Source organism: Callithrix jacchus, chromosome 13 (genome assembly GCF_049354715.1).
Source record: "Callithrix jacchus isolate 240 chromosome 13, calJac240_pri, whole genome shotgun sequence".
NCBI lineage: Eukaryota > Metazoa > Chordata > Mammalia > Primates > Cebidae > Callithrix > Callithrix jacchus.
In genome coordinates, this window is record NC_133514.1 from 109,206,619 (window position 1) to 109,222,139 (window position 15,521).

Here is a 15,521-nt window from a genome sequence, read left to right on the forward strand (position 1 = left end):
AGTGGAATGTAATTGAATCATGGGGTTAGGTTATTTCCATGCTGTCCTGATAGTGAATAAGTCTCACAATATATAATGGTTTTATAAAGGGGAGGTCCCCTTCACATACTGTCTTGCCTGCTGCCATGTAAGACGTCCCTTTGTTCTTCCTTTGCCTTCCAGCATGACTGTGAGGCCTCCCCAGCCATATGAAACTGTGAGTCCATTAAACTTGATTCTTTTATAAATTACCCAGTCTCAGTTCAGCATGAGAATGAACTAATACACTACCAAACATTTTCAAAATAAGCCTCACCAATTCTATATAACTCCTTTTAGAAAATAAAAATATTTCGCAATTCATTTTATGAAGATAGTATTATCCTGATGCTAAACACAGACAAAATTCATACAAAAATCTCTAAAAACCTACAGACAATATCCTTCATAAATATAAATACGAAAATCCTTATCAAAACATTAGTGCAGAAAATTCAATAATATGTAAAAAGAATTAGGCTCTAGTCCAGCCATGCAAAATTGGACCAGTGGGCAGAACTTCAAGCAGTGCACCTGGTTATGCCCTTTGCCTGGAAGGAATAATGGCCAGATGTGTGATTATATACTGAGTCCTGGGCTGTAGGCAATGATTTCACTGGATGATAAGGGTTTTGAAAAGCATTAGTGGAAACTGGTGACAAAGAAATCTGGGGAAGAGGTATGTGGATGGACCACTCTGAATGGTCAAACACTGTGAAGATATTTGTATCCCATATGAGTGCTCACCAATGGGTGACCTCAGCAGAGGAAGATTTTAATAATCAAGTGGACAGTATGACCTGTTCTGTAGACACTACACAATGTCTTTCCCCAGCCACCCCAGTCATTGCCCAATGGACCCAAAAACAAAGTGGCCATGGTGGTGGGGATGGAGGTTATTCATGAGCTCAGTAATATGGACTTCCACTCATCAAACCTGACCTGGCTATAACCACCGCTGAATGCCCAATTTGCCAGCAGCAGAGACCAATACATATTGAGGAATGGCCTTGATATGGGACCATCCCTTGGGGTGATCAGCCAACTACCTGGTGGCAGGTTGATTATATCAGATCTCTTCCATTATGGAAAGGGCAGAGGTTTTTTCTCACTGGAATAGACACTTACTCTGGATATGTGTTTGCCTATCCTGCACTCAATACTTCTCCCAAGACAACCATCCATGGACTCACAGAATGTTTTATCCATTGTCCTGGTTTTCCACATAGCATTGCCTCCGATCAAGGCACTCACTTTATGGCTAAGGTCATGGAATTCACTGGTCTTACCATGCTCTCCATCATCTTATAGCAGCTAGATTAATAGAACAGTGGAATGGCCTTTTGAAGTCACAATTACAACATTAACTAGGTGACAATACTTTTCAGGACTGGGGCAAAGTTCTCCAGAAGGCCATGTATGCTCTGAATCAGCATCCAGTATATGGTACAGTTTTACCCATGGCCAGAATTCATGGGTCCAGGAATCCAGGGTTGGAAGTGGAAATGGCAACACTCACCATCACCCCTAGTGATCCACTAGCAACATTTTTCTTCCTGTTCCTGTGACATTACGTTCTGCTGGCCTAGAAGTCTTAGTTCCAGTGGGAGGAATGCTGGCTCCAGGAGACACAACAACAATCCCATTCAACTGGAAGTTAAAATTGCCATCTGGACACTTTGAGCTCCTTCTACCTTTAAGTCAACAGGGTAAGAAGGGAATTACAGTGTTCACTAGGATGACTGACCCAAATTATCAAGATGAAATCAGTCTAGTACTCTACTGAGGTAAAACAGAGTATGCATGGAATACAGGAGCTCCGTTAGGGTGTCTCTTATTATTACCATGCCTTGTGATTAAGGTCAATGGGAAACTACAACAGCCCTATCCAAGCAAATCTGCAAATAACCAGACCCTTCAGGAATGAAGGTTTGGGTCATACCACCAGGAAAACAAACAAAACAAGCACCTGCTGAGGTGCTTGCTGAAGGCAAAGGGAATACCGAATGGGTAGCAGAAGAAGGTAGTCATCAATATGAGCTATGAACATGTTACCACCTTCGGAAATAAGGACTGTCATTGTCATGAGTATTTCCTCCTTCTTTTGTTAAAAACATGTTTGTGCATGTACACACTTATGCAAAGAAAATATCTTCATTTTATTTCATTTTTCCTTTATCATGTAACATAAGATTTATTTACTTCACATCAGCATTTAAGTATTTAAACTCTGTAATAGTGTTTGGGTTGGAGATGGGTACATTTCCCTTCATACAAAGGATAGTTGTATTACCTTAGGCATAATTATGACCTTATTATTGTCTTTATTTTAAGATTATGTATCATCTCAAGAGATGTGTATGGGTTCAAGTTGACAAGGGGTGGATTTGTGATGGTTAATATTGAGTGTCAACCTCATTGGGTTGAAGGATACAAAGTATTGATTCTGGGTGTGTCTGTGAGGGTGTTGCCAAAGAAGATTAACATTTGAGTCAGTGAGCTTGGACAGGCAGACCCACAGTGAATCTGAGTGGGTACAATCTATTCCGCTGCCAGCAGGGCTGGAATATAAGCAGACAGAAAAATGTGAAAAGAAAGTCCGGCCTAGCTTCCCAGGCTACATCTCTCTTACATTCTGGATGATTTCTGCTCTTGAACATTGGACGGCAAGTTTTTCAGTTTTGGGAACCAGACTGGCTCTTCTTGCTCCTCAGCATGTAGCTGACCTATGCTGTGACCTTGTGATCATGTGAGTTAACACTTCTTAATAAACTCCCCTTTATTTATCCATCTATTCATTAGTTCTGTCTCTCTAGATAACCCTAACACAATTTTTAAAGATATATGTTTCATTCAATGAAAGGTCAAAACTTTGATAAGAAAGATAGATGATTTTTGGAAGGATACATTAGAAACCATAACTGATAACTGACCTAAAAATTGAAATATTAGGAGTCAGAGAGACTCAGTTTTCTTATATATTCTTTTTATACTGTTTGCTTGTGTGTCTCTTTTATTATATCATTTTCTTTTCACCCAGAAAATAATTATACTTTTTTAATGTAAAATTCCTATGATAATTTTAATTTCTTTGTTACCAAAAATATATTTTGATGTAATTTTTAAATTTTATATCTATATGTGAATATTAGGCATTATTTTATTTCATGCTTTGTCCATAGATGTATCTTAATGTGCTATTTAGTTCCTCTATGTTTAACAAAATGATATATGATTCTATTACACAGCCCTATTGCTTCAAGGATGCAATGTTACAATATAAAATTTCTTAATAATAGTATATGCATTGTAGACATTATACATTTTACTATTTCTTATGATGTGGTGTTTACAGAGCAGTCGTTTGGAGGGTTGTAAAATAATTAATATTTAGATTTGATTTACTAGATTGAGCATAAAGGGTGCATTCATAGCAAGACAAAAAGGAATATGTCAGCTTTCAGGATATGTGTCAACAGGACTTCTCAAGGTCCCGTATTTCCTTTGAATATTAAGACAGTTCCCCATCTATTAACAAATTTTATGATGCCTTTGCTAAATCATGGAATTAGGCTTATCTAGTCTTTTACATCCCAAGCAAAATAATCTTTAAACTTCAGTGTGATTATTTTTATGATTATAGAAACACCTTTTACTAAGTTACATCTTCTGGGTCCCATACCTGTTTTCTTCAAAATCGTGTTACTGTTTCCGGGTTTTGAGGTTCAGGCGAGCCCTCAGCTCCCCTCCGGGGACATTTATCCAGGTTCTTGGTCTATCACTCATCCAAAAATGGGAGAGGAGATCACAGTGCAGTGCACTCATTAAGTAAATACCGAACTCAAAAGTTTGCAGAAAGTGATTTATTTAGGTAGAGAGAAAGAAACAGCTAACTCACACTGAGTGAGAAGAAGGAAAAGCCGTTCTCACAGTGAATGAGAAGCATTTGCAGAGGGGGAAAACCAGAGAAGGAAAGCCGTCCTCACACTGAGTGAGAGAATCCAGAAAAACGGATTTCAGGAGAGGAATGCAGCTTCCACGCTGAGTGGAAGGAAATAGAGAGAGAGATGGAGTTTAGAAGAGGAAAGACAGCTTCCACCGGGGAGTGTGGAAAGGGACCCCAGAGGGGGAAAATCCGCCCAGATGAGGGAAACAGAGACTTTTAACCTGGGAAGAATTCCCTCCTTCTCCAAGCTCCCTGGCCAATGAAGAGTTCCCTTGAACTTCGCTGGAGTGATTGACTTTCGACCCTTTCCACACACAAAAATTTAAAACAGAGATGGTTAAATCTCCAGGATGGGGAAAGATGGGAGCGGGGCACGGTCCTGGGAAGTTCTTGCCCTTGAACCTACGCCCTCTGGTGGACCGGGAAAGAGAACGCCTTCCCTCATTATAATACCAAAAGAAGTTACTGTTGAGGGAAGCATGTGATATCTGAGTTTCTAGTGCAACTGTCTAAAATAACCTGCTATAGACCTTCAAATTTAGTTCAATATTTGGCAGAAACTTAACAGCTCAGTTCTGATTAGAATCTATAATACCATAGCACTTGATGTAATAATGGCTTACTATGTTTAATGCCACTCTTCAGAAAAAAATAATAATAATAATGGGAAGAAAGGATTATGTATAGGTGATTTTTATTTTCACAGAGCACTCTGTCACTTGAATAATATTTTTCAGCATTTCCTAGGTATTTAAAAGGATTTCTTTGAATTAAGTCATACAGATCAATAAAATTCTCTCATTTTTCTAGCCATTATCAAAGAACTTCTCATATCTGGAAATCCGTAACATTGAATGTATCCTAATATTTAAAATGCAAAATATCAGAAAAAAGATTAAAATATATATTTAGATTAATAGATACATACACATTTACCCATATTTTTAGTGACATTTTATTTCTTAAACTTTCAAACTGTTACTAAATCAGTAATGATATTGTAAGAAGCATAAGTACATAAATAGTTAGAAAACAAATGGTTCTCCAGATAATGTTTTGAATTAATCTATTTCTTTCATTTTCAAAGGAGAAATAATTTTGAATAGAGTGCCACCAACCATTACAGAACATTTCTTCTCTACAATTGTTTGATTTAAGGTTTCAATTATTTCTTGGTGGAACCAATGCAGTGACCCTATGTAGAACATTTTTAAAATGTAATGAAAAAGGGAGGTATTTAAGGTACAGTTCATTAAAATGCCAAAGAAATACTTAAAATACAGTATTAATAAAAATGCAAATCTGGTGATTTTGCTCTTTTAACTTAAGCTTGACTAACAAACACGATGAATGTAATCTGCAGGTAACCTTAAAAAATAACTTTTATACAAAAATAAATTTAGAGAAAAGCTTTGAATTTTTGACAGGTATTTACTGTTTAATTTTTCTACTGTTTTTCCAGTCATATGTGTTTTATTTAGTTTTTCTCATTCAATTTTCAGTCATTTCTGATTCATTTTTAACTTGTGTTGAAAAAATATTTAACTAGCCAAATCACATAAATACACAACATGTAGACATGGACAGAATGGAATTTGATGTGATGTTTCAGAAGCAGCATAATATAAAACAAAATATAAAAAAAGAATATTTTAAAATACAATAATTTAGAAAGTTTATAAAAGTAATTTTCTCTCATCTCTATTCAATGATCTATATCTTTAATTTCTCATTTATATAGAATTGTACTTAAACATATCATTGGCTCAATCAATAACTGTAGTGTTGATTGACTCCTCTAATGTAAGGCGAGTTAATATTCCAATTTATGAGTGATTTTTACCCTGAACACTCCTAAAACTTAATGATATAGCTAACATTGCTGCTATTCAAAAAGTTTACGTGAAAATATTGCAAGTAAGCAATCATTTCTTCTACTAATTGAGCATTCTTAAAACCCAATGATAAGTATTGTATCCATTCAGCAGAAATAATAAATGTTGTTCAAAAACTTTGCATGTAAACATGTAATAACCTACATCAAAAGAAAGGTCCTTCTAAGTGTTTAAAAGCATTCCTTGTTTTGTACACTGCTAACTTTTCAAACAGGGTTGTATTGGCCAAACAGAATTTTTTTTGAAGCAATATTCTCATTTCATTTAGTGTCACTATAAAGAAATATCTGAGGCTGGGTAATTTATATAGAAAAGAGATTTATTTGGCTCACAGTTCTGCAGGCTTTACAGGAAGCATGGGACCAGCTTCGTATGAGGGCCTCAAGTTGCTTCTGCTTAAGGCAGAAGGTGAACTGGAGCAGGTGTGTGTAGAGATTACATGGCAAGAGACAGGAAGTGGGGATGGGGGATATCAGGTTCTTTTAAACAACTAGTCGTCCTAGAATCTAATAAGTGACAACTCACTCCTTCCTCCATGTGGGGTGTGAAACTATTCATGATGAACTCATCCCCATGACCTAAATGCCTCCCATTTGGCCCCACATCCAACATTAAGGATAAATTTCAACATGAGATTTGCAGAGACAAACATTAAAACTGCAGCAGTAATTATTCAATGATTAGAAACAATACACACGTGAATATGATATTAGAATCAAAAGTGTTTTTATTTCTTTAATTCTAGAAACCTTGTATTACCTTATTATATAGTTTGGCGAGTTCATGAAGAAAAATGCGCTCATGTCCTTTCTTGGGTAAGTTAAACCGTGTTCCCTGACTTTTTTTGTGGTATTGACATAGGAATTTTATTCTAGTTAAGGAGGCATTTGGAAGGAAATCATCATTCATGGAGTCTTCACTAAATCCCAGAAACTACGACAGATAGTCTTTTTAAACTGAACATAATTTTCTTTCCTCTACTTTGCCTCTTAATAATATGTTTGCAGTGAGCCACCTTTTGTGAGGGCATTTGCAACATGATGATATTCGCAATCTGCAGCTGAGTATATGAAAAAGCGAAAATCCCCTAAACGACTATTTTATTTTATTTTTATTTATTTATCTATTTATTTATTTTGAAATGGAGTTTTGCTCTTGTTACCCAGGCTGGAGTGCAATGGCTCGATCTCAGCTCACTGCAACCTCCGCCTCTTGGGTTCAGGCAATTCTTCTGCCTCAGCCTCCTGAGTAGCTGGGATTACAGGCACACACCACCATGCCCAGCTAATTTTTTGTATTTTTAGTAGAGACGGGGTTTCACCATGGTGACCGGATGGTCTTGATCTGTTGACCTCGTGATCCACCCACCTCGGCCTCCCAAAGTGCTGGGATTACAGGCTTGAGTCACCCCGCCTGGCCAGGACTATTTTATATACACTCAGCAAGTCCACTAAAATAAGCAGCCTAATGAAATGATGTTTGGACAATGTAAAAATGTAGATCTACGTATCTATATTACAGAAATAGTCAAAAATTTAAACAAAATATATTTATAATAAAATATATGTGTTTTATATATATCTACATAGTTGATTCATTCTTAGTTATTGAAAACATTTTAAAATAGCAACTTATCCCTGTTTTTTGTTTGTTTGGCACAATCTTGGCTCAATGAAACTTCCGTCTCCTGGATTCAGAGATTCTCCTGCCTCAGCCTCCCGAGTACCTGATATTCGAGGTGCACCCTACCACACCTGGCTGATTTTTGTATTTTTTGTAGAGATGGGGTTTCATCATGTTGGCCAGGGTGATATCGAACTCCTGACCTCAGGTTATCTGCCCACCTCAGCCTCCCAAAGTGCTGGAATTACAGGCATGTGCCACCATGCCCAGCCAGCAGTTTCTTACATGCTGTAAAATGTGTTCACAGTGGTGTTGCCTTGTTTACGCATTTATTCCAAGTGCCCAGAAGAGTATCCAGCGCACAGTAGTTCTTAATATATATTTTAAAAGCTGAATAATTTAACCATGACAACATTTTTATTCAATGCTATGTGAGGAGAGAAGAGCATGCCACAAAATACTTGCTTTCAAAGTCAATTTCTCTGGCTTTACATCCATACTTCACATTGGATATGTTTTAACTATATGTTCATTTAAAAGAAAAAAGATGGAAGAATATTTACAAAAGCATAAGCACAAATTATTATCTTTTGATTAATAGATAGTTGTCTCTTTACATTTTTCTTTCCTTGACTTAGAGTTTTGCCACTGTTCTATTTATTTTTAACTAATAATATAAATACGCTTTACATTTTCATTTAGTCAAAATAATTTTGATTAAACAAAAAAATAATGCACTTCAGAAGTATAATAATTTTATACGTCAGTATAATTTCGTATGTCCTACTATTCAATAGAACCTCAGAGTTTAGTCCTCCTATCTAACCGTAACTTTGTGTCTGTTGGCCAGTCTCTCCCCATCCACCTTTCTCTTTTATCTTTATTACCTCCTGGTCATCACTATTTTACTGTCTACTTCTATAAGAACAACTTTTCTGATTCACATATGAGTGAGATCATGTGTTATATGTCTTTCTGTGTCTGGCTCCATATTGTCTTCCATAATGGCTGTTATTAATTTACATTCCCACCAGCATTTTGTAAGGCTTCCGTTTTCTCTACATCCCTGCCAACACTTGCTATCTTTTGATTTTTTGATAATCATTCTATCTGGAGTGAAATGATACCTCTTTGTAGTGATGATTTTCATTTTCCTGGTGACTAGTGACATTGAGCATTTCTTTACTCATTCATCTGTTGATCGGTATCTTGTCTGTTGTGAATATTGCTACAATAAACATAGAAGTAGAGATATCTTTTTGATGCACTGATGCATTTTTTCTATGCCTTTTGATCATTTGTATGTCTTCTTTTGAGAAATGTCTTGTCAGGTCTTTTCCACATTTTTTAATTGGCTTGATTTTGGTTGTTGTTTGAGCTCCTGGTATATTCTGATTATTAACCTCATAGATTTATAGTTTGAAGATTTATTCTCCCAATCTGTAGGTTGTGGTTTGGTCTGTTGATTGCTTCCTTTGCTGTGCAGATGCTTTTTAGTTTCATATAATCCCATTTGTTTACATTTGCTTTTGAGGTTTTATTCAAAAATTCTAGCCTAGAACAATGTCATAAAGTTTTTCCTTTGGGTTGTCTTCTATTGGTTTGCAGTTAGGGATTTTACAGTTAAGTCTTTAAACCATATTCAGTTAACAATTTGTGTATAGTGGAGTCGGGGGTCTGATTTCATTCTTCCACATATGCATATTCAGTTTTCTTAGCACCATTTATTGAAAAGGCTGTCCTTTCTCCATTGTGTGGACTACTCAGCAACTTTGTAAAAATTAAGCTTGCTCCAGTTGTGTGGATTTATTTATAATAATGCCTGTTTTAGAAAAAATGAGGAAATGGAAGTTAGCCTTGTCAAATCATTTGGCCCAAAGAAATCACCAGGTAATTATGGGAACTAAAGCTATCAAGGTATACTGAAGTTTAAATTATGAAGCACTTGTTATGCCTTCCTTGCTACCAGATTAGTAATTAGCTCATTAACAATGTAGACTCCATATAATTAATATCAAATAGTATATTGTTTTGTTTTTAAGAAGAGCAGCACCACTGAATCAAGTAGTAAAAAAGAGTACAATTTATCTCTTGTCATTAAATGTAGTAGTCCTTTATGAAATATATTAAAAGACTGCCATTCACATGACTTCTGATACAGACCATTCTTACTTCATATTTTATAATAATATGTCAGTATGTAAAAACATACATATTCAATTATGAGTATATATTTAGACTTGTGACCCATCAAAGTTGTTCTTTGTAATATGTCAGTCACCCTTTTACTGAAAAATGTAAGGAACCAGAATTACTAAATTTTCTACCCATATTTGAAATTATATTTTTTTCGATAGAAATGTACTTAACTGTGAGGATGCTGTGTGGCAGGTATTTCTCATTTTTAATTGCTTAAGAGGTAGAATTAAAATCAATTACAGATTGATTGTACATTAATAGTTTTACAAAAATAAAAGCTAGTATAACATAAATTTTGTTTCTCAAAAGGTAACAAGGTGATTAAGGGTTTATCTGCCTTTAATCACCAAGAGATAATTTTATGAAAATAATTGAAAATATTGGAATAGCAAATTTAACAAAACAATTTTAATCAATGATTTCATGTAATGGAGGCATATGCTCAATGTATTTTTAAATAGCTGTCTCTGAATTGTCATAACAATTTGAAAGTACTTCTAGAAATATATTCACATATTTAAAATATATGTTTATTTGTTCTGCAATAATACGGCATCTGACAATTTTTTAAAGCTTCTTTCCCAGGCTGTAGTGCAGAGCTGTGACCATAACTAACTGCAGCCTTGAGCTCTTGAGCTTAAGTCATCCTCCCGAGTAACTGGGACTACAGGTGCTCACCACCATACTCAACATTTTTTTTCTTTTTTTCCATAGAGACAAGGGTCTCTGTATATTTCCAAGACTTACCTTAAACTGCTGGGCTCAACCAATTCTCCTGCCTTGGCCTCCAAAAGTGCTGGAATTACAGGTATGAGATACCACATCTGACCTGACATTCTTTATAAAGAACATATTTTTTAAATTAAGCAACTATTGGTACTCTATGAATATATACAACTATCATTTGTCATTATACAATAAAATAAAATGTATAGAAAAAAATAAATTAGAGTACTTCCAAAAGGGAGAAAATGACTTTATACCTAATTTTAAAAGTCAGATTTTTATGGTCTGCTTATAGGTGTTCATACTAAAATGGGCTTTTTAGTATAACTCAAGAAATTAAAAACCTGTTTCTATTATTATAATTTTAATCAGAAGACTCAGACTTAAAGCATATGCATACAAACATGCACGTGTACACAAACATACTTTCATTACAATAACATGGACTATTTCCAGGAGAAAAACAAAAACTTTAATCATAGAGGAATTTTTCTTTCTTTTATATCACTTTTGAATGTGTTATCAGTGAGAAAAAATAATGTATGCTTTGAAGGATGTTCTTATATTAATGTGTCATTACTACAAGAACTAATGGTCATGCAACGCTAGTTGATGAAACAACTGAATGTGACTTTTGTGCTTAATGCTCTTCATTTATTGTGGGATTGAAGCACGACCTTCCCAGGCACCTTGAAGTTCTGGTTATAACCTGTATCTTTGATTATTCAGTTGCAGCATGGAACCTGAAAGGGATATTGAGACTGAGGAAAAAATTAATTTAAAGGAAGAGAGTTTGTCCAATACCAAAGGCAAAATTACTATGCACTTATAGAATTGCCATGTACGTTCTGTGTACATTTACGTGTTTATTTCTGTGAACTTCTGTGATTTTCTTCAATTTTAAAGGGCTGTCACACTTTTATTCTTATTAATGTCTAAGGATGTTTTATATGTTAACGAAATTAGTCTTAATTTATGTATTATAAATATATTTTATAAATTTTAAATTGTGTTTGGACTTCAATGCTGAGAATTTTTGTGTATATAATTTTTAAGTATATATCATCAGATTTATTAATCTTTCAATTTTTCAAGTCTAGGTTTTGTGTTTGCTAAGTAAGGGCAATCTTACTTCATATTGAAATGATTTTGTGTTATGTTCAAATGCTTCAAATTGTTTCAAATATTTGATGCATATATTATATATATATTGAAACTATTTGAAGTATTTGAAGATAATGCAAAATCAATTCAATATGTAGCAAGATTCTGTATATATATTTGTAAAATTTATCTGCAATTTTTGTATAAACTTCATTTTCTAGATGATTATCCTGTTGTATCTGTATAGTTTCTATGAGCTCAGTTTTATGTGAATTTTAAGATGTTTTGCTTCAATTGTATCCCATATGAATTTTCCGTATCATTTTACTAAATTTTGTATAATTTTGGTTTAGATTTCCCTATATCAAAGGAATTGGACATTTTTTCACATTTGTATTCTGTTGTAAACTTTAAAAGTACTTTATACATAATAACTATATTTCTATTACCACTAGCAATATTTGTACTGTTATAAATTTGTAAAATTTTCACATCAGGAACATAAATCATACCTGCATTTAAATAACATGAATTTTATTTTGTAAAACAAAACCTAACATGCATTGATGTGTATCAATTTATAGTTGTTATTTATCCAAATAATGTAAATTTTCACACAACTTTAAGGTAAATTAATGTACTTTTATGTGTTGTCCATACCCTACTGGCACTATTATTTAACATATATATTTTATGTTAAATACCAAAACTTATATTTTAAACAAACTTGAAATATGCCTCACCCCAGTGGTTTTGGATAAGGAATTGTGGGCCTGTTTTGGGGAATTAATTGATAAATATATTTCCCTATTTATACTATGTGTAGCATCTGTTCCCTAATCTCTCACATTGACTTCATTAACAAGTGTAATGTTTTTTGCTCCAAAAATATATCACAAATGTCTAAAGATTTAAAACACTTAAAAAATAGTCAAGTAGAGTTTAAAAAAAAACTGCATTCAGATAAATAACACAACAGATATAAAAGTGATGTATTGGGAGGCCAAGGCAGGTAGATCACCTGAGTTCAGGAGTTCGAGACTAGCCTGGCCAACATAGTGTCCTCTACTAAAAAATACAAAAATTAGCCAGTTGTGGTGGCAGGCATCTGCAGCCCCAGCTATTCGGAGGCTAAGGCAGGAGAATCTCTTAAACCCAGAAGGCAGAGGCTGCAGTGAGCCGAGATCGCGCCACTACACTCCAGGCTGGGCAACAAGCACGAAACTCCGTCTCAAACAAAAGTTATGTAAATCACTTTTCTAGATACAAAAAGTAAATGTTTAAGATGAAAATTTCATTGGAAGTGATAAACATGAAATTCTATGTTTTTGGTGAACATTTAGATGCAGCAGAAAATATCTGAAGCAAAACTCGGGTAAGAGCATAAAAGAGAAATAAAGATCAAGTCAGACTTATTAATGTGACAGTTTCAGCATCTAATACAAATATAACTAGAGTCCCTAAAAACAGGGGAAAGACTCTAAAGAAATAATGACCATAAATTATCCAAAATTGATGAAAACTGTAAACTCTCAGATCTACTATGCTTAATAAACGTCAAGCAAAAGAAAGATGAGGAAACCACACAAGGCATAACATAATCAAATTGTTAAAAACCAGAAATAAAGATAGAATCTTAAAAGGTACCCAAGGAAAAAGAGACATGCTACATGAAGAGGCTCAAATATAAGGATGGCAATAGTTTCTCATGAGAGAAGAGCGTTGAGCTACAACTTTAAAACACGAAAGAGAAAGGAAAGAAGCAAAAGAAAAGGAAGGAAAGAAGAAAGGAAGGAAGGAAGGAAGAGAGGGAGGGAGGGAGGGAGGGAGGAAGGAAGGAAGGAAGGAAGGAAGGAAGGAAGGAAGGAAGGAAGAGAGGGAGGGAGGGAGGGAGGGAGGGAGGGAGGGAGGGAGGAAGGAAGGAAGGAAGGAAGGAAGGAAGGAAGGAAGGAAGGAAGAGAGGGAGGGAGGGAGGGAGGAAGGAAGGAAGGAAGGAAGGAACAGAGGGAGGGAGGGAGGAAGGAAGGAAGGAAGGAAGGAAGGAAGGAAGGAAGGAAGGAGGGAGGGAGGGAGGGAGGGAGGGAGGGAGGGAAGGAAGGAAGGAAGAGAGGGAGGGAGGGAGGAAGGAAGGAAGGGAGGAAGGAAGGAAGGAAGGAAGAGAGGGAGGGAGGGAGGACGGAAGGAAAGAAGGAAGGAAGGAAGGAAAGCCTTGGATTCGTGGCTAGCAAAATATGCCTATGAAAAGAGTACAATAATATAAAGATGTTTTTCAAACATATAAATTCTGAAAAACTTCACCACCAGCTGACCTGTCCTAAAAGAAATGTTAAAGCAAGCTCTTGGCCAGGCACCCTGGCTCACGCCTGTATTCCCAGGACTTTGGGAGGCCGAGGCGGGAAGATCACTGAGGCCAGGAATTCGAGCTTTACAAACACACAAATTAGATTGGCATGGTAGCGGGCTCCTGCAGCCCAGCTACTAGGGAGGCCGAGGCAGGAGGGAATTGCTTGAACCGGGGAGGCGAAGTTGCAGTGAACCGAGATCACATCATTGCATTGCATTCTGGGCGACAGGACAAGAGTCTGTCAAAAAAGAAAAAGGAAGAAGAAAGGAAGGAAGGAAGGAAGGAAGGAAGGAAGGAAGGAAGGAAGGAAGGAAGGAAGGAGGGAGGGAGGGAGGGAGGGAGGGAGGGAGGGAGGGAGGGAGGGAGGGAGGGAGGGAGGGAGGGAGGGAGGGAGGGAGGGAGGGAGGAAGGTTGGTTCTTAAGGCAAAGATCTTCAAAGAAGGGAGAAAAAGTAAGACTGTCTCAAATAAATGACCCCAGTTTTTACCTTGAGAAGCCAAAACGGAAAGAGAAAATTAAGCCAGAAGTAAACAAGGGAAAGAAAACAATAAAAATCTGAGCCCAAATCAATGATTAGAAAACAAAAAATATTCACAAATTCAATAAATTCAAAGGTTGTTTCTTTAAGATCAATAAATGTAATAGACTTTTTAGTCAGAATAATAAAAAAAGAAGGCACAAATTACCAATATTAAGGATGAGAGACCATATGAGGAAAGATTGTACAGATATTAAAATGAAAATAAGAAAATATAAATAACTATACTCCTATAAATATGACAACCTAGATAAAAATTGAAATAGATCAGCAAACCCAATTCAACAGCACATTAAGTGAATTATACACCATGACCTAGGAGAACCTATCCCTGGGATGCAAGAACGGTTCAATATATGAAAATCAATCAATGTGATACACATTAACAGAATAAAAGATAAAAACCACATGATTATCTCAATCAATGCACAAAAAGCATTTGACGAAATTCAAAGTCTATTTATGATAAAAAGTCTCAACAAAATAGGCATACAAGTAACATAGCTCAGCACAATAAAAACTGCATATGGCAAGCCCACAATTAACATCATAATATGTGGGGAAAAACTCAGCACTCTGTGTGTCAATCTCCAACTATTCTCAGTCGGGTTGGTCATACTCTTTTTTATCTCTTCCTGCATGTCTAATAAAAACAATAAATAGACAAATTTTGTTAACAATAATTGAATAAAACCATTATTGCTTGTTTTGTCCAAATTGAAAAGCTATCTTTTGCATCTTCAAAAAAATCAGTGTAGTTGTATTATATTGTTTATGAAGGGAGCCACAAAAGTATGTCAAGCTCAAGCTATTGGCTATTTCTCTATTGTAAATATTGCTTGAGACCCATTTTTGTGCAGAGACAATGTATTGGGAAGTTTTCTTTGTATGTTGTAAAAGAATAAGGCTTTGCTATCATGTATGAAATATTCCTGAAAGAAAAGGTATGATGGATACATTAGAGCAGTTTGAGAGTTTATTATGTATAATCTCGGGAAGAGGTTTGAAATCTCTATAGATGCATCATGAAAGATCAGTACATTTCAATTTTAAAGAATAGACACAAAGAAAAAGTAATGGAGACAGCTTCATCAAAAAGTGCAGCTCAACCTGTTAAAACAGGGTTAG